The 25,964-nt window shown below is 49.7% G+C and overlaps 1 protein-coding gene across 3 annotated transcripts in view; it reads right to left on the bottom strand.

The window, feature by feature from the left end:
- ALPL (alkaline phosphatase, biomineralization associated) overlaps nucleotides 1-24,681 on the bottom strand; it is a 56,630-nt gene extending 31,949 nt beyond the window's left edge. The window contains exons 1-2 of one of the 3 annotated variants that reach the window (XM_082684623.1): nucleotides 23,694-23,866; nucleotides 13,549-13,696 (exon numbers count right to left, since the gene is read on the bottom strand). The gene's annotated coding sequence lies outside the window, so the exon portion shown is untranslated. Of the gene's footprint in view, nucleotides 1-13,548; nucleotides 13,697-23,693; nucleotides 23,879-24,526 lie in introns of those variants that run through there. The other 2 variants (XM_082684624.1, XM_082684622.1) reach the window with 2 other exon arrangements.
- Between the last annotated feature and the right edge of the window lie 1,283 nt (nucleotides 24,682-25,964).

The following is a 25,964-nucleotide window of genomic DNA, read 5'->3' as shown; positions in this document are numbered from 1 at the left end:
AGATCCAGCTGATACTGACTGAGCACTGCTGGCACACCAGGGCCTTCCCTCCTTGTAATTCAACCAACATCTGGCTGATTGCTGTTTACTGAGCACCTACTATGGCTGGAGGGTATTCTACACAATGAACAGAACCACCTGAATCCCTGCTGCTGGGGTGACCAGACAACAAAGAAGGAGCAAAGTCAACAGGCTACCAGGTGGTTGGTGCTAGGCCTGATGGAGAAACAGGAGGCAGCGAGGCCAAGAGGAGATGGTAAGGAAAAGCCGAGACGGCAGCAGAAGGCAGTAGATCTCCTTGCCGCAGAGCACGTGATTCCCGATCTGCAGATAAGGAAAGTTCAGGAAGCTTTAGGATTGAAGCTGGTGTCCGCCTCCGTCTGTTCATCTCACCAGTGGCTGCAGGGCTCCCTGATGCCCTCTCCCCTAACCCTACCACATGGCACTAGCTGCCCTTTGGCAGATGACGCAAGCAAGGCTCCGCCAGGTGAAGGCACAAGCCCGGGCCCGCAGGAGCACAGAGAGGCCGGGGTCAGCCGGTGCCAGCCTCTGCAGCCGCCTCTGGGCAAGGCCCACATCTGCTCCCGAAGGCCTCGCCTTCCGTCTCCAGCTCTGGGCTTGTTGAAACTCAAGCCTCCTCTTCGCTGATTCCCTGTCCTCCGAGAGTCCCTCTCCCTTTCCCAAAGCCCCTGTGGCTCTCTATCCCAGGTCACATGAGCCTGTAATTAACTTCTGCCCATCACTAAACCCGCATCTGTGTTAAGCCTCCTAAAGACATCTTGTGTAAGGCCAAGGGTAGGCGGACAGCTGGAATACGCGTGGAAGGGGTGGGCAGCTTCCCACTGAGCTTCCCCATCTGGATCTGTCCAGGAATCCCCCAAACCCCCGTGTAATCTCCCTGAACGCTGGAGCCTAGTGGAAAGACCTTGGCCATGGAGGAAGCAGACATGGATTGAGTCTGTCCAACTTTGAAAGTGACTCTGCGTCTGGGGCTGCAGATTTCTTACCCATCAAACAAGGTTAGTCAAGCCCACCTTGCAAGGTTGTTGTAAAGATAAGATGCCCAGGAGAGTATCTGTTAAGAGATAAAACTCTATAGAAAGTGTTATTTAGAAAACATTTAGGAAGGCCTGGCGGACAAACATCAAAAATTTGTTGAACTGAATAGAGAAGTTTACGTCATGGTGAACCACCACCAGCGGCCAAACAATAGCTGCATTCATTATGCTCCTAGTAGGCATCCTCAGTACCAACCCCATTTTACAGAAGGCGGGGGTGGGGGGAGCACAGAGAGGTTAAGTAACTTGCCTATGATCACACAGCAGGCAGTAGTCAAGCTGGGACTAGGAGCCCAGAATGTCCACCTTGGAAGTACAGACTTTGAACCATTATGCCAGGTTAGTAAACCGAGGCACTGAAATACAGGGACTAAGTGCTGAGCCAGGAAGGGATCATGCGCAGCCCCACTCCAAAACCTTTGCGCTTAACCATCCCATCGGCTTGTCAGAGCCAAAAGGGACTCTAGTCTACCCTGACACACTCATATTTTTCCCCCAGCAGGTTCCTGAAGTCCAAAGAGGTAGTGTGACCCTCCCAAAGTCAGACGGCCCGTGAGCTGAAGAATCAGGACAAGCAGCCAGGTTTCCTAACTCCAGAGCCCAAAGCCATCCAAGTATCACACAGACCATGCGGGGCCACCAGGGAAGGAGTCTCATGGATGCACCAGAATTTTTCCAGCAGAGTAGAAGGCAGGCAGTCTCAGGAGAGCAAACAGCCCATGCAAAGTACTAGGGTAGGTCACTAAAGTCCCCCCGACCCCCGGAGAATAGTGAGCTACGAAGTGCATGTAAAGGTTGGGGCAGGGGCAGATGATGAGGCTGGTTTTTCATATTAAATACTTCCATTTTGTTCTTTTATTTTTTTTTTATACTTTCTTATTCTGTTCTATGTTGCCACCATCTTTCCTTATTTCTTTTGCACGCTTCTAATGCTTATTTAAAGTTCTTGGTACAGAGTTGCCTGGGTGGCTCGTCAGTTAAGTGTCTGCCTTATGGCTCAGGTCATGATCCCAGGGTGCTGGGATGGAACCTCACTTCCAGCTCCGCCTTCAGCAAATCCCTATGCCCCTCCCCACTGCCAGCTCCTGCTCAAAGCACGCACTCGCTTGCTTTCAAATAATAAAATCTTAAAATATGTGAATATAGAGGCACCTGGGCACCTGGCTCAGTGGGTTGGGGCCTCTGCCTTCAGCTTAGGTTGTGATCCCAGGACCCTGGGATCGAGCCCCACATCAGGCTCTCTGCTCAGTGGGGAGCCTACTTCCCTTCCTCTCTCTCTGCCTGCCTCTCTGCCTACCTGTGATCTCTGTCAAAATTCGTAAATAAAATAAAATTCTTGGTCCATCTGTTCTAATATCACGGACTCAGTGGTACCCCCTAATCAATGCGCCGTTTTTCTGCAGCAGCCACTGGGCTCCAGCTGGTGGCTCAGTGGCTGCGGGAGCAGGGAAGCCATGCAGCGTTAAAGCTAATGGTAAGGGAAGATTATCCACCTCCTGAACCCTCTTTCTCAAATTAACACCCGAGTACCGAAACAGCAAAGCAGCAACACGTCACTAAGCCTAGGAACTTACAGAGAAAATGCAATGTCCAGGGGACACCGAAGGGAGTTTTAAACTTGTGTGTAGGGGGTTGGTGCAACAGCCAAGAGGAGTGGGACATAGTCTTTAGGCTGATGGAGATATTAGAATAGAAAAGAAAATCAGGTTTGAGTTCTGCTCTTACCCCTTTGCATCAAAAGCCTTCCCCAGCAGGCCCACTGCCCTGGACCGACCACAGCAAGCACGCTCACTTGGACATGAGTGTCTGCATGCCTGAGTGTCTGCTGGTGTAAAACCAGGGCCAAAGGGGACCTGGCTGGCTTAGTCCATACAGCATTCGACTCTTGATCTCGGGGTTTTGAGTTCAAGCCCCAAGTTGGGTGCAGAAATAACTTAAAAATTAAACCTTTTTTTTTTAAAGATTCTATTTATTTATTTGCAAGACAGAGAGAGAGAATGCACACAAGCAGGGGGAGCAGCAAGAAGACGGAGAAACAGGCTCTTTGCTGAGCCCGATATAGGACTCGATCCCAGGACTATGAAATCCCATGACCTCAGCCGAAGGCAGATGCTTAACCAGCTTAGGTGTCCCCCAAATAAAACCTATATAACAAAAGAAAATCACAAACAACAACCTTGGAGTGCAATCAGGGCAATGAAGCAGGCCACGTGGGGTTAAAGGAATCAAGAGGAAACGGATGGGCCTCCAGCCACTTCAACCATCCCTCCCCTTCCAGACCTCAGGGCTGGTGGATTCTGACCTAACCAGACAGCCCCATTCCCTGCCTGCTGCTTCTGGGGTGCTGGAAGTGAGGCCCAGTCCTGGGGTATTGGTTACCTGGGGAGGAGGAGTGGCAAAGCCAAACTGAGGCTCTCCATGCCAGGACTGCCATCTCCTTGGGCTCACTGATGCTGACAGAGACCAGAGTCAGGCTTAGATCCTTAGCTCAGTCCTCAGCACCAGACATAATCTCTGAACCGGACCTCTCCGCCCCCCATAAACACACCTGACTCCCAAGAAATGAGATCACAGGTGAAAGACCGGGGAATCCAAGGAACACAATGACTTCAAAACAAACTGATTAGAGATACTACCGGAATCAGCTGTATTCAACAGATGGACCGAGAATTTCAACTAAGCATTAGAAACACACAGAAAAAGTAAGGAAAGATATTAGCAATAGAAAACAGAACAATCAAGTGTTAGAGCACCCAAGTGGAAATACTCAGTATGAAAAACAGTTGAAATAACAAAGGCAAGAGGCAAAGTGGAAATAGGGAACAGATACCAGATCGGGGAACACTTCCAGGAAAGAGCCAGGAAGGATTAAGAAACAGAAAAGATTTAATTTTTTTTTTATTTCTTTTTAAACATTTTTTTTTAAAGATTTTATTATTTATTTCAGAGGGAAATCACAAGTAGGCAGAGAGAGAGAGACAGGCTTCCTGCTGAACAGAGAGCCTGATGCGGGACTCAATCCCAGGACCCCGAGATCATGACCTGAGCCGAAGGCAGCGGCTAAACCCACTGAGCCACCCAGGAGCCCGAAACAGAAAAGATTTTTAAAGAGAGGGTAAAACAGGGGCACCTGGGTGGCTCAGTGGGTTAAAACCTCTGCCTTCGGCTCCAGTCATGATCTCAGGGTTCTAGGATCAAGGCCCACATCGGGCTCTCTGCTCAGCAGGGAGCCTGCTACCCCCTCTCTCCCTGCCTGCCTCTCTGCCTACTGGTGATCTCTCTCTCTGTCAAATAAATAAATAAAATATTTAAAAAAAAAAGATTTTATTTATTTATTTGACAGAGAGAGAGAGAGTAAAACATCAATTAAAGTTAAAACATCAGCCCCAAACTTACTCCATTAATTTGAAATGGATCACAGACCGAGTGATAAAAGCTAGAACCACAAAGCTTCTAAAAGAAAATGTAAGAGAGTATCTTTGTGACTTTGGGGAAGACAGGAAGTCTTAACCCCCCCCACCCCAAAAACCGATAAACTGGACTTATCAATAGTAAAATTTCTGCCCACCAAAAAACACCACAAAAGAAAAAAAAAAGATGCCATTAAGAAACTGAATAGATGGGGTGTCTGGGTAGATCATCCATTAAGTGTTTGACTTTGGTTCAGGTCATGATCTCAGTGTCACGGAATCCAGCCCTGCATCAGACTCCTCACTCAGCGGGGAGTCTGCTTCTCCCTGAGCACACTTCTCCCTCCCTCCCTCTCCCCTGCTCTTCCCCTCTGCCACTCCCCACTCATGCATAAATAAAATCTTTTTTTTTTTTAAGATTTTATTTATTTATCTGACACACACACACACACACAGAGATCACAAGCAGGCAGAGAGGCAGGCAGAGAGGGGAGGAAGCAGGCTCCCTGCTGAGCAGAGAGCCCAATGCGGGGCTGGATCCCAGGACCTTGAGATCATGACCTGAGCCAAAAGCAGAGGCTTAATCCACTGAGCCATTCAGGTGCCTCTGCATAAATAAAATCTTAAAAAAATACTGGACAAGGCACATAATGGAAAAGAACATACATAGTACATACAACTGACAAAGGTCTGTATCCAGTAAATAAAGAACTACTGAAGTTGACAATCCATGATTAACAAACATCCTCCACACACACACACACACACACACACACACACAGGGAAAACTGCTCAGCAAAAAGACGTGTGAACAAAGAATACAACAGATGTATTTTTAAAATATTATGCTAAGTGAAAGAAGCTGAACATAAAAGAGTATATGTTGTGTAATCCATCTATATGAAACTCCAGAAAAGACCAATATAATCTACAGTGAAAGAAATCAGAATAAAGATTACATTGGGAGGCAAAATGGACTGGACAGGGGCAAGAGGGAAACAGCTGGAGAGAGAGAAATGTTTTTTAAATCTTGATTGGGATCATGGTTGTAAGGTAATGCATACGTGTCAAAACACACAGAATTGTACACTTAACATCTGTGCATTTTATTGTATGAACTGTACGTCAACAAAAAAAAAGATAGTGTAAGTCCCAATATTTAGGTATTTCAAGAAATAATGACAATAACCATAGAACTAAAGAAAGATGAGGGCCCCAAATAAACCAAACAGGACAGAGAAGGAAAAACACACACTTAAAAATATTATAGTGAATATTAAAACACAACAAAATATTCTAAAGTCTAGAGAAAAACAGATCACTTACAAAGGAATATGTATCAAACTGAATTGACCAAAGTGCCAAAGGAAAAGAATCTGAAGCAAGAATTTTATATCCAGCTAAACTGTCATTCAGATGTTAAAGACTACATTGAAGGGATCACGTTTGTCCCAAAAGACACCCTCTAGGGGCGCCTGGGTGGCTCAGTGGGTTAGGCCTCTGCCTTCAGCTCAGGTCAAGATCCCGGAGTTCTGGAATCAAGTCACGTGTTGGGCTCCCTGCTTGGTGGGAAGCCTGCTTCTCCCTCTTCCTCTCCCCTGATTGTGTTTCTTCTCTTGCTGTGTCTCTCCATCAAATAAATAAATAAAAATTAAAAAAAAAAAACTCCCAGATCAAAGGAAAGAACAAGACCATATATCCAAAAATAACTCAGTACTAAAAAATCTGGAAAATTTTAATCTGAACGACAAGTCAGTGGATATAAGGGCTTAAGAGGGAGACCAAGAAACATGAGCAAATGTTAATCTGGCCTTTGTATGGAAAAACTATGGCTGGCAATCTTTTTTAAGTAAATGAAACATTAAAATAAAGAAAAGCAAGATAAAATGAAATAAAAATCTAGGACGGCAGAAATAAAAGAACACAGACACATTCTTTTCAGGAACACTCAAAACATTTTAAAAATTGATCACAGGGGCACCTGGGTGGCTCAGTGGGTTAAGCCTCTGACTTTAGCTCAGTATGTGATCTCAGGGCCCTGGGATCAAGCCCCACATCGGGCTCCCTGCTCAGTGGGGAGCCTGCTTCCCTTCTTCTCTCTCTGCCTGCCTCTCTGCCTACTTGTGATCTCTCTGTCAAATAAATAAATAAAATCTTCAAAAAAAATTGATCACATACCAGCCCATAAAAGCAAGTCTCTCCTTTATTTTTATTGATTTTTAAGATTTATTTTATTTATTTTTAAAGATTTTATTTATTTATTTGACAGAGAGACAGTGAGAGAAGGAACACAGTAGGGGGAGTGGGAGAAGCAGGCTTCCCACTAAGCAGGGAGCCCAATGCGAGCTCAATCCCAAGACCCTGGGATCATGACCTGAGCTGAAGGCAGACACTTAACGACTGAACCACCCAGGCACTCCTAAGATTTTATTTTCAAGTCATCTCTACAATCAACATGGGTCTCAAGCTCACAAACGCAAGATCAAGAGTCATAGGCTCTACAACTGAACCAGCCATGAGCTCCAAGGCTCTCATTTTATTTTATTTTAAAGGAATAAAGGATTTTTTTAAAAGATTTTATTTACTTATTTGACAGAGAGAGATCACAAGTAGGCAGAGAGGCAGGCAGAGAGAGGGAAGGGGGAAGCAGGCTCCCCGCTGAGCAGAGAGCCCGATGTGGGGCTTGATCCCAGGACCCTGAGATCATGACCTGAGCTGAAGGCAGAGGCTTAACCCGCTGATCCATCCAGGCACCCTAGGAGTAAAGGATTTTAAAGAATTTTTTTTTTAAGATTTATTAATTTGAAAGAGAAAGAACGAGAGACAGCACATGGGAAGGAGCAGAAGGAGAGGGAGAGGAGCAGACACTGCTAAGCACAGAGCCCCAGTCAGGGCTCGATCCCACAACCCTGAGATTATGACCTGAGCTGGAAATCAAGAGTCACACTTAACCGACTGAGCCATCCAGGCGCCCCTCCAAGTCTCTCATTTTAAATGACCGGTTTCCACAAAGCCCACATTCTCTGACAATGGTACAATTAAGTTAGAAGTCATGTTCTTTTATTTCATGTTCTTTAGAAATCATGTTTTGAAAAGGACAAACAATTCCCTATACAACCAGAGATGAAAAGCATCTCTAAATAACTCATAGATCAAAGAAAAATCATAGTAGAAGTCTGAAATTACTTAGAACTGGGTGATAATAAAAATACTGATATATCAAAAAGTACAGAATGCAGCAAAGAAAGGGTACAAATTAATGAGTGAAGGGCCACCCGAGTAGCTGAGTGGGTTGAGCGACCAACTCTTGGCTTCAGCTCAGGTCATGATCTCATGGGTGGTGGGACTGAGCTCCTCATGGGGCTCCACTCAACAGGGAGTCTGCTTGAAGATTCTCTCCCTCTGCCCCTATGGCCACCCCCTCCTCTCTCAAATAAATAAATGGATTTTAAAAAGTATTGTGTTAAGCATCTAACTTAGGAAGTTAGAAAAAAAGCAACCCAAAGAAAATAAAAGATTATAAAGAACTGTAATCAACACTGCTGAGAACAAAGATTCATTTGTAAAGATCAAAACCACAAGAATGTCCTTTTAAAAAAAAGGTCAGTAAGGGGGGACTGGGTGGCTCAGTCACTAAGCATCTGCCTTCGGCTCCGGTCATGATCCCGGGGTCCTGGGATCGAGCCCCACATTGTGCTCTCTGCTCGGCGGGGAGCCTGCTTTTCCCTCTCCCACTCCCCCTGCTTCTGTTCCCTTCTCTTGCTGTCTCTCTCTCTAATACAAAAATAAAATCTTTTTAAAAAGTCAATCAACCTAAAGCAAGATTAATTTTAAAAAAATACAAAATAGAGATAAGACACAACTATTATGAAAATGGAGATGCGGGGCGCCTGGGTGGTTGAGCCTTTGGCTCAGGTCATGATCTCAGGGTCCTGGAATCGAGCCCCACATTGGGTTCCCGGTTTGACGGGAAGCCTGCTTCTCCCTCTCCCACTCCCCCTGCTTGTGTTCTCTCTCTCGCTGAATCTCTTTGTCAAATAAATAAATAAAATCTTAAAAAAAAAAGAAAGAAAGAAAGAAAAGAAAAGGGTATACAATTTCTTCCTTCTCCTTTTCCTTTCCTTTCCTTTCCTTTTCAGTAGTCTCCAGGCTCAGCGTGGAACCCAATGCAAGGCTTAAACTCATGACCCTTAGATTAACACCTGGGCTGAGGGATACCTGGGTGGCTCAGTTGGTTAAGCATCTGCCTTTGTCTCAGGTCATGATCCCAGAGCCCTGGTATTGAGTCCTGCATCAGACTCCTTGCTCATCGGGAAGCCTACTTTTCCCTCTCCCTTGACTGCTGCTCTGTCTGCTTGCGCGGGTGCTCTGTCTGACAAATAATTAAATAAAATCTTTTTGGAAAAAAAAGACCTGGGCTGAGATTAAGAGTTAGGTGCTGGGGCGCCTGGGTGGCTCAGTGGGTGAAACCTCTGCCTTCGGCTCGGGTCATGATCTCATGGTCCTGGGATTGAGTCCTGCATCAGGCTCTCAGCTCAGCAGGGAGCCTCCTTCCCCTTCTCTCTCTGTCTGCCTCTCTGCCTACTTGTAATCTCTCTGTCCAAAAAATAAAGTTAGGTGCTCAGGGCACCCGGGTGGCTCAGTCAGTGGTGTCTGACTCTTGGTTTTGACTCAGGTCATGATCTTGAGGTCTGGGGATTAAGCCCCACATCGGGATCTTTGCTCACTGCAGAGTCTGCTTGTCTCTCTCTCTGCTCCTTCCCCTGCTCTCTCCCTCTCTCTTAACTCTCTTAACTGGCTCAATGGGTTAAGTGTCTGCCTTCAGCTCAGGTCATGATCCCAGGATCCTAGGATTGAGGCTCACACTGCACTCCTTGCTCAGCAGGAGAGCCCGCTTCTCCCTCTGCCTGCCACTCCCCCTGCTTGTGCGCTCTCTATCTCACAACTAAGTAAAATTGTAAATAAATAAACTGCTAAATTGACCTATATTCAATTTTAGAATGTCCAGTTTCCAAAATACGATTAGACTCATACGATGACAAACCAGTAAGAAAATGCCCCCCCCCCAAAAAAAAGACAAATAGAAAAATAAGCAAAACACATTACCAAAAGAAGACTCACACATAGGCTTACACACTTACTCAACCCCGCCAGAAATGTGGGAACTGCAAATCAAGGTCTACAATGAGAAGTCGTTACACTTACTGGTTGGAAATAACGAAGTCTGACAACACCACGTGTTACAGAAGACACAAAGAGCAGAACTTCTTATACGTTACTGGTGGGAGTGCAAAGAGATCCAACCATTTTGCTCTTCTCTTGTAACGCTGAACAAATTTTCACATGCCCTATGGCCCAACAATCGGTGGCTAGGTATACATCAAGAGAAGTCCTAGCTGCATGCATTAGAGAACATGCACATGAATCTTCGTAGGTACTTTTCCTACACTAGCAAAAACCTGAACACAACCCCAGTGCCATCAACAAGAAATTAAATAAAATTCTAAAACAGTTAGCTGGTATATAAATGACATATACAGCAAACAGTTTTAAAAACAAACAAACAAACAAACCACTGCAGCGCCTGGATGGCTCAGTCGGCTAAGCGGCCAATTCTTTTTTTTTTTTTTTTAAGATTTATTTATTTATTTATTTGACAGAGAGAGAGATCACAAGTAGGCAGAGAGGCAGGCAGAGAGAGAGAGAGAGAGGGAAGCAGGCTCCCTGCTGAGCAGAGAGCCTGATGCGGGACTCGATCCCAGGACCCTGAGATCATGACCTGAGCCGAAGGCAGCGGCTTAACCCACTGAGCCACCCAGGTGCCCCATAAGCGGCCAATTCTTAATCTCAGCTCAGGTCTTGATCCCAGGGTTGGGAGTTCAAGCCCTGCATCTGGCTCCACGCTTGGCGTCTATTTAAACAACGATGAAAGAAATACAGCCATAGGCAGAAAGCGGATCAATTTCAGCAACGTAAGATTCACTTACAACCAAGTCCAAGGAGATTATTACATAAAATACGGGACACCTCTGTACAGTGTATATAGGGACACCTGGGTGGTTCAGTCAGTTAAGCGTCTGACTTGGGGGTCAAGTCAGGATTTCGGCGTCCTGGAATGGGCCGCGGGCCCTGCATCCAGTGGGGACTCTGTTTCTTCCTCTCCCTCTGCTCATACCCCCACCCCGCTCATCCTCTCTCCCAAATAAGTAACACCTTTCTAAATAAATAAATGTGAGAACTTAAAACTGGGAATGGGAAACCCTAGATTCAGGAGTGATTACACCACCACCCTCCACCCCCCCGCCCCCCCCGACCCCCACCCATGAAGACAGGCAGTTGGCAGAGGTTGGAGGAGCTCAGAGGAATATGTAAATTACTGTCAATATTCTAGTCCTGGTAGTGGATGATGGTTCATAGGGACTTTAAATGGATTTACTTATTTATTTATTTTCAAGACTGATCGATTGATTTACTGATTGGAGAGAGTGCTGGTGGGGGAGGGGCAGTGGGAAAGCATCTCAAGCAGCCTCCCTGCTGAGTGCCTGGGGACCCCACGACCCTACGGGGCCATCCAGCAAACGGGAGATCATCCAACCCCTTACTTGCTCTGCTCATTCATCCACAGCTGCTGGGAGGTCTGCAAGCTCTGGGTCCTGCCCACTTCTCTGACATCACCTCCTGGCCCCCACCCGCACCACTCACCACTCACACCTTGTCCGCCCAGCTTTCCCCCCACCCCCCACCCCCTCAGGGCTTTGGTGCTGGCCCATCCCCCGCCTGGAACACTCTTCCCCAGGACGACGCTGGTCTCGCTCCTCCTCCTTCAGGTCAGAGGCCCCGTCTCACATCCTTTCCTTCCTTGCCCTGCCAGGTGAAGAGGCCCCCACGACTCCCCAGTCCCCCTACTATTTTACAATCCTATTTTCTTCCCAGCACTCCCACTGTCTGAAATTAACTTACTTTATGGTCTGTCTCTTCCAGTACCGTGGAGTTCCTGGAGGACTTGGTGGTGGTTGCTGCTCTACCCCCCTGTACCTAGAACCACACCTGCCTATAGAAGATCCTCAGAAAATATTTGCTGGAGGGAGGGGGAAAAAAAGATCTAACGCCACCTCCTCCAGAAATCCCTTGTGGTCATTCTACCCAAGGCTTGGTGAGGAGGCCCACCCCCTCTGGTCCCACGGCTCTCGAACTTTCCTTCATCCTACACCACCTGGGACTCTGCAGGGGTCTGTCCACCTGAGCATCTCCCCAAACACTGGACGTTCTCTGAAGGAAGAACTGGACCAGATTCACTCATGAATTCCAGCACCTAGCCCTGGGCCCAGCAGGGAGCTGGGCTAATAAAATATTTGTTGAATGAATGGATGAATGAACGTCCTCCGCATTCATCTCATCCCCCTTGCTGACGCTGCTTCCTCCTTTCTCCACCCTGACAGGTGCTAAGAAGTCGACACCCAGGTGAGCTGACACACCCAGGTGAGCTGAAGAGCAAGGCCACTCAAGCCGGAACATCGGAATATCGAGCAATATGGTGGAGCAGGGGAATTCCTTTTCTCCCTCCCTCCCCACCCCAGGAGCCACTTCAGGCCTCAGAGGGGACAAACCCACAGGCCAGTACTGGCCTCTCACAGGAATCCTCTGGGGCCTGCCTTAGCCAAACCAACAAGACAGGCGTTCTGCCCGTATTTCACCCTCCGTGACTGGCTGAGAAGGTTGGCTGGCCTGTCTCATTGCCCCAGCTAGAGGCCTTGCACAGCTGAGCTCTCTGTGGCCAGGTGCTGGTTGGGCAAATCCAATCACGTAGCTACCCTACGGGACAGGATCCACTTCCTTTTGGGGGTAGGAAATGGGACAGGCAGGCCAGCCCGGGGATTCCGTGAAAGAGGAAATTTCAGTGCCAGGTTCTCACTTAAGCCAGCGTTCTGACGTTTCCCAACCCAGGAAGACCTTAGGAGGGTGGGACAGAAACCCAGGAGGGTCAGGCCGGAGGCCAGATTCCTGGACCGAGGCTGGGGCCAATCTCCCACTGAGGTTTCTGAGTTAGCAGTGGTTTCAGTCTGCTAATTGCCCTGGCCTTCCTTTGACCCAGGATCCCAGAGACACCGGGACTGCCCTGCTGTGCCCCCCACCCCCATTTCTCCCTGCCTCCAGGAACCACGCAGGGGACAGATAAACTTTGCACTCCTCGGCTCAGTGTCATGCAGTCTGTTTCTGCCTTGTACCTCCTCCCCGAGTCTGGCTCCGGAAAAACCAGGAGGTTCAGGAGTTTACACATCTGGCCTGCAGAGATTTATCTAGTATTAAATGATTACGGGCCCATACTCTGGAGCCAGGCTGCCTAGGTTCAAATTCTGGCTTAACTGCTTATGAGCTGCATGACCTTGAGCCCCCTGCTGTGCTTCTACTCTTTAACCTTTAAAACCAGCGATTTGTCCCTACTCGATGGGGAGGCTAAGTCACCCAAACAGAGAAGGGTGTGTCGAACACTTACTTAGCAGGCCAAGCACACTTACGGGATTCGGTGAAAGACCACTCTTATTATCATTACTAAATACATTGAGGTTGTTTGGAGTCAGGCCTGGAACTCTGGACCAGACATCCGTAGACAGACACACCAGAGCCAAAACCAACCTGCTCAGCAGATTGGGATGGAACAAGAGGAAAGACTCCAGGCTCTGGGTCCAAATGCCAGCTTCACAGTTCTGTGACCCCGGGCAAGTTACTGAACTGCCCTGAGCCTCACCTGCCTCTGGGTACTCCGGATCACAGCCATACTTCCTTCCAAGCGGTCACGGTTTCTCCTCACCGGGAAAGATGCTAATCTCTGCTGCTGCTGGCTGTGGGCAGTGTTGGGCAATTAGGGAGCTGACACAGGTAGGGGCTACCCCAGGCAGGGGTGAAGTGACAGGCAGGTTCCCCTTCCTGGAAACCTCTGTTGAGGCCCCTGCCTGGGGGTGTGATGCGCAAGTTCATTCATTCATCAAATATGCATTGTGTACTATGTGCCAAAAAGCACAGTACACATTGATGCAGCAGATGACAGCCATTTCTATTATTATTAAAGAAGTTAGGGGCGCCTGGGTGGCTCAGTGGGTTGAAGCCTCTGCCTTCGGCTCGGATTGTGGTCCCGGGGTCCGGGGATCGAGCCCCGCGTCGGGCTCTCTGCTCCTCGGAGACCCTGCTTCCTCCTCTCTCTCTTCCTGCCTCTCTGCCTGCTTGTTATCTCTGTCTGTCAAATAAATAAATAAAATCTTTAAAAAAAAAAAAAAGGAAGTTAAAGTTGTTTGGCACTGAGGTGAGGGTACATCTGTAAATAAAACGGACGAAAAGACCGGTCAGAAGTCGTTGGGAGAACCCATACCTAAGGGCCTGAGCTGCCCATAAGGAAACTGACTTGTCCTGCTGCCAATCACTACCAAACTATTTATGAGTTGGTATCATCAGCGGAGATGTGAAGACATCAACGGAAGGGCAGCCAGGCTCTTCCTGGGGTAGCTCAGGTGTCACACCCAGCAGGACCAGCCTCCACAGGTTTCCCTGTGGTGAGAGAGTCCAGCTGGGCTGGGAAAAGCCTTGCCAGGTGCAGCAGCCTCTCCTTAACTCAAGGATGACACGCATATGCCGAAGGCAGGCACCTTGCTAGACACTGGAGTTCACCAAGGATTCGATGAGATTCTTGCCCTCCAGAAAAACCATACTCCGAGGCAGATACCCCATAGACAATCAGATTGTAAGTCTTCAGCATACATCTGGAGAAAGAGCATTGGCCTCATTGGCCTGGGATCCTGATCTGAATTTGGGGCTAATTTTTGCCATTGGTTTGACCTAAGCCTCATTTTCTCATTTTCCCCTTTTGCAAAATGAAGACAGTATTTTGGGGGGGCTGTTTTAAGGATCCAGTGAGTTCACGAATAAGAAAGGGCTTTAAAAGTACACTTGGCCAGCTCAGTTAGTGGAGCATGGACCTTTTTTTTTTTTAAGGTAATCTCTACACCCAATGTGGGGCTTGAACTCACAACCTCAAGATCTCAAGATCAAGAGTCGTATGCTCCACTGACTGAGCCCATCATGTGCTCCAGAGAATATGACTCTTGATCTTAGGGTTGCGAGTTCACGAGTCTGTTTCAAATAAATAAATAAGTGGGCGTAGAGATTTCAAATAAATAAATAAATGGGCTTTAAAAATGGAAAAATATGATAGGAGCTGAGGTTGGGAGTCTCACAGTAACTCACCCCACATCACGTGGCTGATTAGAACAAAAGCTAGAACCGGAACCAGAGCTGGGAAGGCCAGGCCCGCCCCCCTCAGTCAGCTGCCCCTCTCAGCTGCTTGCCTTTGCACCCTGGGGCCATCGATTCACACGAGGCCTAGGGGACAGGTAGAACACTAAATCCCCTGGAGCAGGGATGACCTTTTCTTTCCTTGGGACCCCAGGTTTTCTAACCTGCCAAAGGGAAGATGCCATCTGCCGGGCTGTACTCATTGGTAGGTGGGAGGTGTCTTGCAGGGAAGGGCGCCCTCCCCAGGGAAAGGGGTGGCCCCATCACAAAGGAGGCATCTGCTGCTGGGCTGGGGAAGAGCAAGTGCGAAGCCAGGGAGGGAGCCAGCGGCAGGGACACAAGAACGTGAATTAAAATCTGGGCAGAAGTCCTGGATTCACCAGCCCGGCAACTCAGGCACATTGCTTCACCTCTGAGTCATTTCCCTCGCTTGGAGAGTGGGTCGCTAGAACGATTAAAAGTGTATATACAACAAAGCACTTAACCAGAATGGCTCGGTGCATGATAAATATTCAAAATATATCCGAAAGTCATTAATTCTTTTTAAATTTATTTTTAAAATTTTTGAGAGGGAGCGAGCACACAGCAGGGGGAGCAGCTGAGGGAGGAGAAGCAGACTCCTCGATGAGCAGGGAGCCCCATGCAGGGCTCCATCCCAGGACCCTAAGGTCATGACCCGAGCTCAAGGCAGACAAGACACTTGACCGACTGAGCCACCCAGACGCCCCAAATGTTAGTGATTCCACTATTATTACTCTACCATTCTTACTACCATTAGTACTGTAAGGACCTATTTAGCTAGAGGCTTCCATCAAGGTTAAAATAATAACGTTGTTTAACCCTTAAACTATCCCTGCTCCCCTTTCCCCAGAGGACTTCACTTAAAAACAAGTCCCAGGAACCAGCTCCAGGTAACAAAGCCCAGATACAACGGTGGGTCAGGCCAGGTGGAGACATCCAATCAGTGGGGGGATGCACACTGTCTCCCTAGTTACCAAGGTGTGATAGGCTAGGTCAAATGGCTATTATAGGGTAAATTGTAATTCAATTGGTCACCTAACATCACTGTGCGGCTTTCTCTGTATGATACAATCTCATTGGCCACCTGTGCGTGGCCAGGCCCGACCACATGGCCTTTGCCCTTAAAAGCTAGTCTGTGAAACAGAGAAAGGTCGCCCTCTTGTAAGAGGCGTGGCCCTGGCTGGTCAGTTTGATTCTTGATGCTTGGCACGAAATAAAGCTTTGCTTGACCTTCGCTTTCTATCAGTCTTGCTCTTAATCATGGACCCATTTTGGGGGCATAACAGTACTATCATAGAGGGTGGGGTAGGGGTGAGCGTAACTCTTCAGGACCAACCAGCCTCTTTCTTTCCACTCTCACTATACAACCTGGGTCATCACATCCCTAGAAGCCAGCACCGCCCCCCCCCTTGAGGACTAAACATGGGCACCACGGTGCACCCCAGGAAAGGTCCCCACCTGGCACCAGAGGGGAGTTCTGGCTCAGTCTAGCTCTGAGCGCCTCCTGCTTTCCTGTACAAGGAAAGGAGACTGAGGAGCCAGAGGACAATGACCTAGGGCCTCCTTGGGCCTGTCCCTTCTCCACCCTCCATGCAATGACCAGATCTAATTTGGTTCTGGGATATCCTTCAGTCTCGTGCCAACTCTAATTTGGTGAAAAGGGCTGCAGGACTGCATTTAGAAGGCCCTGAAGTTGGGGGAAAAAAAAGAGCCATGGCTGAGTGATGGTATCTGACTGGGAGTCAGTGTAACTATTTGCCGCAAAAGAGCTAGAAAAGCCCTGAAGGCCTTGCCTCAATACAAGTCCTAGTTGTCAGGTGGGATAACTGGAAGCCAAGAGGGAAAGGGACTTGCCCAAGATCACAAAGCATGAAAAAGGGCAGGGATTCAAACTCAGCCTCCTCTGGCTTTCTGAGGTTGCTTCCCACCACGATTGTCACTTCCTTCCTCTGGACCAGAAAGGAGGTGTCCAGGTCCATTGAGACCCACTGTCTGAGAGAACAGAAGCAGAACAGAAGCCAGAAGAGGACCGCCTACTCGGTTCCCCACCCCCACCCCTGGGGCCTCCTACCACACTTTGCAAACCCCAGAGGCAGATGGTTCCAGTGAAAATAAATGTAGACAGCACCATCCCCTGAGGGCTTGTATACAAACAAAGATTTGAATTCAGATGCTAATCAGATGAAGCAAGACCACGTGAGACCAGGATTTGGTTCTCTTTCCCCTTTGCAGCTGTGTGTCGTGGGAAGTTAGAGCTTCACTGAGTTTCAGTTTGCTCCTCTGTAAAATGGAGAGAAGGAAAAAACACACTACAGTCATTCAAAGAGATGAGCTCCGTGTTCCTGACGCAGAGTAAGCCCTTAGACATTAATTATCAGGATTAGGTTAAAGGGGGAAAAAAAAACCCACATCATTTTCACACAAAAAAAATACTCAAGTGACCCAGGCAAGGGTTTGGAAGGGCTGTCGGGAGGAGCCCTGTTTTTCATCCTTGATAGCTGGCTAACTGAACCGAAACATGAATTATCAAGTTTGATGATTTCATAGTAAGGAAGGAACCAGATTCTCCTAGGAAAATGGATTGTATCATTGATGTCACAGAAAAGGAAGCAGCAATGAGTGGATGGATTGGCAATACTGGGGGACAAACGTATATTGGAATACTAGGGGACTTCGTGCCTCAGTTTCCTCCTGTGTAAATTGGGGATAATAGCCCTGGCCACCCAGGGCTGCTGTTAAGACCAAATGAGCAATTCCAGGTGAGGCAGTGGGCCACCCCTGGCCTGGCAATGCTAGTAGGTATTAGTGAGCGTTGGGACATATGGCACGGGGAGTGGGCGACACTTACTAAAGGAGGCAGAGAAAACAGGACCTACAACAGTGCTAAAGAGTGAGGGAGGAGAGGCAGACTCAGAATCCGCTGAGACACTTTCTGCCCAGAATGGTGGCAGATGGGTAAGTTATTAACTCCTGTATGCTAAGGAGCTGGTGGTAAGTCAACGTGGGCACAGGTGGAGGGAGAAATTGACAAACGATACTCAGGCAGATCAAGCCTGACACGGTTCAGTGACCGCCTACAAGAGGCCTGGGGGATTACAGGACAGAGACCTGGGAGCCTCAGCCTGAGATCTGAGAAGACACCTCCCACCCTTGTTGTTTCCTAGACAAAGTGAAAAGGTAGATCAAAGGAGGCAAGAGATTGACTTAACAAAAAGTCCCATGACAGATCCTTTTAAAGGTTGGATTTATGGCTTTTCGAATAAAAGCCACCTAAACACTTTTTTAAAGAACATAAAATGTTTGCTGAGCTCTGCCGGGCAGCTTACATACTTGACCTCATGAAATTCACTCACCCAAACCACAAACTGAGGTCTGGGAGAGTGAAGATACTTCCACGGGACTTTGGGTTGGGGAAAGGGGAGTTGTCCTGGAGGTCTTTTTCCCAGAAATAGCCTCCCAGCCTCCCCTCCCCTCTCCTCCCTTCCCTGGGTCAAAAGTACTGGGGAAGGGTTTGACCCCGGCATGTCTACCCTCTGAACCTCAGTCTCGACTGCAAAAGGGCAGGAGGTGGGGAAGAGAGAAGGGATCAGAGATAATGTTCAAGATGCCTGGTGCCCCAGCAGGTACTTATAAAATACAAACCCACACGGGGCCCATTTCTGAGCTCCTCCGCAAGTGGGAGGACCATGTGGGGACCCGTGGTTACTATCAGGTTGTCAGGTGGGGTAACTGACCTCCTTGTTCATCTTGTACCCCCAGAACAGTTGTGGTGACCTTCTAGAATCTTCCGTCCAGGCAGCTGCTTTCAGACCCCCTGTATTTGACCATAAGGCTTCATGGCCTGCCACACTGCCCTTACTTAAGCTCAGACACAGTGACTTGGAGGTCTGTGTTGCCACCATGATGCCTGCCTGTCATGGCTAGGCCTTGGCACTCAGCAAAGGTGGCCCAACAGAGCCCTGAGTTCAGAGTGCAAGACAGTGTTCCCTGTCTCGGGGATGAGTGACAGCGGCACGGAGGGCAGCTGAGAGCATGTAGGTGAACGGGTACTAGTCCAGGGAGTCCCTTCCCTGAAGGAGCTGTGTCATCTGTACCCTGAAGGACCAAGGGCTGCCTGTCCCCAAGTGGGTAGGCCCCGGGCCAGCTATCTAGGTCCTGACAGGCTGTTGCCATCACCCTTAGACCTCTAGAGCCCTTAGACTCTTCCCAGGGACCACCAGAGCAGGAAGAAAGCTCCTGCCACAGAAGGAGGGACTGCTCTCCACGTGTCCCACATTCTTACCCTGAGCTCCCTGAGGGCCAACCCAAACCCCATGCCCTCATTCGGATGGGATCAGAGACCTCCTTCCAAAGCCTCAAAGCACCTCACCCAGAAACTGCAAATTCAGAAGGCAAGGAGGTCATGTCCATGAGACAAGTGGGCGTGAGGGAGAAGGGAGCCGTGGGGACTGTCGTCAAGTGGACAGAGGGGCTGTTACTCAGCTCCACCCATGGCGACACAGCTGGGATGCAGCCCAGTGTGGCCACATCCCCTGGTCTTTCAAGAAAAGTAGAATGAAATCACGTGGCTGAGTAACAGCAACAACAAAATCAAGGTCTTTAAATCACTGCAGAAGCCAACAATCGGCCACAGCTGTCCCCTGCCCCGTTTGGAGGGCAATCTGCGCCCTAGGCCTGTCTAGGCCTGCCATGACCTGGGCCATAAATATGGGAAAGTCAGTTCACTGAATTAGAGACATTCCTAGTCTTGGGGATGTCAGGCATTTGGGCTTACCAACAAGGACAGGGAGGCTCAGAGAGGGGACTTGCCCAAGGTCCTACCAGTAGTGTATCAACCCCTCATGACTCAGGCCCTGCTCTCAAATGAGTAGAAGATTATTTTCCTACCAATCCACACCATCTGCATCCTCCCTGAACAGCTTTCTTTTCAAAAACTAAATACACTGTGGATGTACTACAGACACGAGACTGACCAAATCCAAAGCACTGGTTACTTTTATTTTTTTTAAGATTGTATTTATTTATCTGTCAGAGAGATAGAGAGTGCACAAGCAGGCAGAGAAGTAGGCAGAGGCAGAGAGAAGCAGGCTCCCTGCTGAGCAAGGAGCCCAATGCGGGACTCGATCCCAGGGTCCTGGCATCATAACCTGAGCCAAAGGCAGCAGCTTAACCGACTGAGCCACCCAGGCGTCCCAACACTGGTTACTTTAAAGGAAGTCGTGGACCTTAGAACCGAAAGACTGAATTCCCAGTCCAGCTCCCCTCTAAGCAGCTGGGTGACTCTGGGTAAATTCCTTCCCCTCTCTAGGCCTCCATCTCCCTGATCTGCACAGCAGCTAGATGACCGAGCTAGCTGCTAAACACCTTCCAGCTCTGAAATCCCAGGCATCTGTGAGGTATTCTCACTGCTCAGTATTTTGTGGCCACAGATGAATATAGAATAATAATAATAATAATAATAATAATAATGAGGAAGGCAAGCCCACATTCGCTGGGAAGGCACACTACAATTTTTAGTGAAACCTGACTCCTGGTTACTGGAATCCAGAAAGAACCATGGTAATACTCAGGCAGTTTAACCACCATCCGACAGTTAAACAAAAACACATCTGGTTTAACTTCATTTTCCTCATCTCCTCCCCCAACCCCCTACCCTCCTCTCAAATTTTACCCCTTAATTTGAGAAGTCAAATTAAATGCAAACAATTGATTTCATGCCACAGTGAGGTTGAGAATTTCAGCATGGAAAACTTTAAGCACGAACTTTTTCTGGGAGCAATCATGAACTGTTGGGGGGAGGTATAGGGAGGTGGAAAACATAGAGACTGTTCACGTGAATGTTCTTTGGACCCTAAACATTCTACCAAAGTTGCTAAGGGCCGACTGTGAACCCAGCACTCGAGAGGCCAACTGATTTGCCTGAGGTCACACAGCGAGGACTGGAACCCAAGATACTGACCCAGAAGCCAAGGTTTCCCCTGGTGTCCGGGCCTTTCACCTAAACAGGGTCTCTCCCATGCCCTATGGATCACCTGCTAGTGGTGAAGGAAAATACCCTGGGAACACAGAACTTCTCAGCCACCAACACCGGTTCATCCCAGTGTTGGAAAACCATTTATGATCTTGCTGGTCCCTTATTAACCCACATTACAGATGATTTCTTCTTCTGAGGCTCAGAGAGGGAAAGTAACTGGTTCAGGGTCACATAGGAATGCTGGGAATGAACCTCCAATCTCCTCCCCACAGCAAGCTACTGCTCCCTGCCCCCTAAAGTCAGGATACCTCTAGAAGGGATGGAAGAAAAATGAAGCCGTACGGCCCAGCCTAGCTCCAGCCTGCCGGAGACTACGTTGCCCTGGGAAAGCTGAGTCAGCATTCCTGAGGCCCTGTGCAGATTTCCGAGCGCTGGTTCTCAGCCCAGCTCGCTCACTCTCCCCGCAAAGCTCTCTTCGAATTCTGGGGTTTGTATCGATAACTTCAGTTGGGCCTACTTCAAGGTCTCTGGTCTGTGCTACTGGATCCTGCTCCTGGATTTAGACACCCTCATCCCTGGAGATGGGTATAACACAGAGATCACCAGACTTGGAATTCTCACCACTTGGGCCCTCAATCCCAGCTCCGCCCGGTAGCATCTGAGTGTCCTTGGGCAAATCCCTTCCCCTAAGACCAGTTTCCTCCCAGGAAATGTAAGGCGAAGACAGCACCTAGCTTGCAGGGTCAGATAGGTAATGTCCAGTGGGACAGGCAGGGGCTGAGTTCCGTTTCATTCCATTTCCAAGCTGGGACACGGTAAGACAGAGGGCAGGAGGTCCTGCAGAGGTAAAAGCCTGGACCCGTGCCCGGCACAGAACTCCAGGCTCCTGACCTAGGCTGTGTCTCGGATGATAGGTAGCTTCTGAGTATGGGCAATGGCACCGTGCCACCCTCTAGGGCAGCTCATCAAAGATTGGGCAGAGCCCGGGTGAAGGTGGGTGACCAGGCGTCAGGGGCAGTGACATAACCATACACCCAGGGTTAGGGTTGCATTTTTTGCTGAGATTAGAGCTCACTGGAGCCAATGTTTTCTTAAGCACAGACACCAGCTCAACACCTTGCACGCATTAGTCATATCCAGAATTCACCACGGGTAGGTAGTTTACTGATGGCCTCAGCTTAAAGGAAAACATCGAAGCATAATAGGGGACAGAACCATCTCTGGTCACACAGCTAGGGTGCCTGATCTTTGAGGGAGAACAAAATGTTAGGCAACCAATCTTACACGTGTTACTGCATTTTAATCTCCTCCTCCCTTGTGAATTTCTGGATTCCAATTCTATGCAAATGTCCAAATATTGCTGTGTTCTCTCCTCTGCTCCTTGGCCAGCACCTAGAAGGGGCTTGGCACAAAGCTTCGTATTTCCTGAATGAAGATAGTATTTTGTTTCTGGCCTCAGTTCAGTTTTATTCCTCACAAGAGTCTTATACACGAGGCACGCTCGCCATTTACAAGTGGTGCCTCAGACGGGGCCACTCACGCTGATCTCACTCCAGGGGTGGGAAAGCTGGGGAGCTGTGTTCTGCTTAGTGAATTCAGAGGCATGAAGTTCAGGAAGAAAAAAAGAGACAGAGGGCCCAGATGGACAGGTGGGGAGGACTGAAGAGGAAGCAGGTTTGGAGGGTGGGCAGGAATGGAGGCCAGAACTAAGGCTCTGCTCTTTCGTCTCTTAGGTGGTAGAGTAGAATCGGGAAGCTAAGGTTGTGTGGGTTAGAGTCTGGGTTAGAATCCTAGTCTCATCACTTCCTTAATGTCTATAAACCTCAGTTTCCCCATCTGTAAACCAGATGATGCGTGTGAAGTGTTGGAGCAGGCCTGGCACACAGCAGGCACTCAATGAACAGCTTTTGTCCTGGCTCGTGTGGGAAACGACCCTCGCCTCCCTGGGAAGCCTGTCCCCCCCCGCAGCTTTCCCCAGGGTCCAAAGCCCTTTCTGGCCTGAGAATGGCCCCCTCTTTTGATCTCCAGCGTTTTTTCTCCTCCAGCCAGAGGCCTTTGTAAAGGCCCCTACCCCATTATGTGTTGGAAAAGGGTCAGAAGGGACAATGATGGGGCTTTTTCTCAGCATCCACTACCAACATTGTGACCAGGCATTGAACTGTTTTTTATTTAAAGTGGGCATGGGAAACAACTCTGGGCGACCCACTCACCTGAGCACTGCCAGAGGTGAATCATGGGCTCCCTCGGCTTCCAGGGCTCCAGAGCTTTGCCCCCACGGCCGCTGTGCCCACCCCAACTCCCAGATAAACATCCACTCGCCAGAGATCCCCTCTCCTCCCGCCCCCCATCATGCGGCTCTGGGACCCTCAGCGCCTCCCTCGCTCTATTCATCCGGGCTCTGGCCCAAACTATTTTGGACCCCACCTGGACGCACTGGCCTCCTCCCCAAGCGGCAGTGGCGTGATCTAGAGGCTCCCAGGTGGGAGGCATGGCAGGGCACTAGGTTGGGTGCTGGGGTTGGCAGCCTGAGTCTCTTGATCTCCCGCCAAGGGGGTATCCTCGGGGCTGCTCAGTCACGGGACGCCAGGGAGAGGGGCATAGATGAAAGGTCTAAGTCCCGGGCAGAGACCCGGGAGGCAGGTAACCCCAGGACTACAGCAGCGATCCCAAGCACGGTCCCCTTAGCTCGCGGTCCCCGCGGGCGCCACGTCCAACCTCCAGCCCAGCCCAGCACGCTGCCGGGAGCCCCGGATGCGAGCGAAAACCGGAACAGAACAGGTGCCTGAGGGTCCCCAAAAGGCTGCCCTGGGTGGTGTGGAGGCGCGGAGGTCCGCGCCCTGACATTTATATCCATCCTCGCCGCCACCCCCGGACAAGCGGAGGATGTAGGAGGGGCCGGGATCGACCACGTTCCCAGGGAGCCGGAGGACAGCACAGAGTCCTTACCTGAACGGACTTCGTGGGCGAGGGTCTGTCCTGGCACAAGCGACGTGGGGTCGGTGCGCTAGTACCGAAGGCGCGGAGTGGCGGGAGCGCGACGCTGCCGGGGCCACCTCCCCCGCGGGCTTATAAAGGCGGCCGAGGGGCCCGGCTAGCAGCCGGGGCAATCCGCCCCCGCCCCCGCCCCCGCCCCCGCTGCCGGCCCCCGCCCCCGCTGCCGGCCCCGTCCCCGGCCAGGGCCCCGGCCCTCCCCCTCCCCTACCCCGCCCCCGCCCCGCCCCCGCCGGAGCGCTGCCGGGCGACCCGGCCACGCGGCCAGGGCGCCCCCTGCCGGGAAGCTGCCCAGTCCCCCGCCCCCCACGCCCGGCTGCTCGGGAGGGACGGCGGGGCGGGTGAGGTGGGAGGCATCTGCCTGCGCGTTCCCGGTCCCCCCCCGCGCTCCCCGGCCCTCTCCACCTCCTGGCTTCCCGCGGGGACCCTCTGTCCCTTCCTCTCTGCGAGGTCGGGCGGATTCCGCTCTGTGCGCGTGTATCCCAGTCGTCTTTATCCTTGGCTGCAACTTCGTTCTGTGTCTCTCTGTGGTCTTCCTCCTGCCCCTCTCTCTGTGTCTGTCTACCGGGCTTTCCTCGGATCTCCACACATCTCTATCCATCTTTATCCTGTCACTGCCCACCTGTGTGTCTGATTCTCCCTGCCCTCTCTCCTCCCACGGCACTCTTCCCTGCTAGCTCTCTTCCCTGTCCTTGGACTGTCTCCTTGGCTAGGACCAAAAGAAGCAGAGGATGGCCTGGGAGGGGTGGCTTCCGGGAGGGGAGCCTCCGATGGACAGGGGCTGTTACCTCTTTTCTCCTGACAAGGAAGGGGCCAGTCAGGGTTCATGCTGACTTGTCCCAAACAGAGTCCCAGCCACAAGTCTCCTGGGTGACAGAGGAGGAAGCCACTCTTCCCAGGCACTGGAGCCAGACAGCCTGGGTTCAAGACTCCACCCTCCTGACATTGGACAAGTCACTTGCCCCTCCACCCCCCACCCCCACCCCCGTGTATCCGCCTGCTCCTTAGCAGGCAGACCCTGTCTCCCCCGGCTTCCCTCACCACGTGCTGGGAGGGTCATATGAGACAGTAGTTGAAAAGTACACAGGAAACTCTAAAATTCTAGATAAATGTGAGGGGGGGTGGACAGCAGCAGATGCTGAATGCTATGGGCTCCATCCCTGCTCCCCAGGGACCAGTACCTCATGGGCAGGAGGAGGAAGGATTTGCTCCCTTTCCCTGAGAACCAGACTGAGTGTAATTCTGACAATCTTCTGCCAAGCCCCCAAGCTCTGTTTGAATGCCTCCAGTGACAAAGAACTCACTGCCACCAAGCCAAGGGTATTCTCAGTGACACTTAGTGCTGCCCGGAGCAATTTATGCCTCTAACCCACAATTGCCAGAGACTCGAAGGCAGTGATCTTGGGTCCCCCAGATCCCTGCCATCCTCAGTATCTAAGCTCCAATCTTCCTGCAGCCACTTTTTCCTGTAGGTGAGGAGGCGATCAAGTCCAGGGCAGAGAGGAGACCATGTCAGCAGCAACAGAATCAACACTAGCCCAGAAGTCTCGTACCTGTTCCATGGCAGCTCAGAGCCAGGCATCTCGCATATAATATCTCCCAACAATTCCATTTTACAGAAGAGAAAACAGAGACCCAGAAAGAGCATATGAACTTATCATAAGATTGGAGCCAGAACTGGGGCCTGGCACCAGAAATCAAGAATGTCTTTGTATTTGTTTTTCTTTCTGTATTTTTAGCAATTGATACTATTTCTTTATTTACAGGAATGATACAAAGTTTCCTTTTTGACCTAAGTTTATGTTTTTTAAAAAGTTAATCAAAATATTGAGTAAATATTATTTATTTATGTATTTAATGGGTTAGGTTATTATGGCGAAGATCATGGAGGTGGTAAATGAATGAAGTTTAGGAAATAAAAACTTGGCTTTGTTTTTAAAAAAAAGATTTTATTTATTTATTTATTTATTTGACAGAGAGACGGATTGAGAGTACAAGCAGGGGGAGCAGGAGAGGGAGAGGGAGAAACAGGTTCCCCGCAATGCAGGGCTTAATCCCAGGACCCCACGATCATGACTTGAGCTGAAGGTAGAGGCTTAACCGACTGACTGAGCTGCCCAGGTACCTCTGAAACTTGGCTTCTAATGCCTGGTAAACTTAAGGCCTTGCTAAAAGCAAGTGGCTCATAGTGTGGGTTTGTTTTTGTTTTTGTTTGATTTTATTTAT

The sequence above is a fragment of the Mustela nivalis genome (genome assembly GCF_964662115.1).
Source record: "Mustela nivalis genome assembly, chromosome: 10".
Lineage (NCBI taxonomy): Eukaryota > Metazoa > Chordata > Mammalia > Carnivora > Mustelidae > Mustela > Mustela nivalis.
This window is presented reverse-complemented; position numbering and strand designations above follow the sequence as displayed.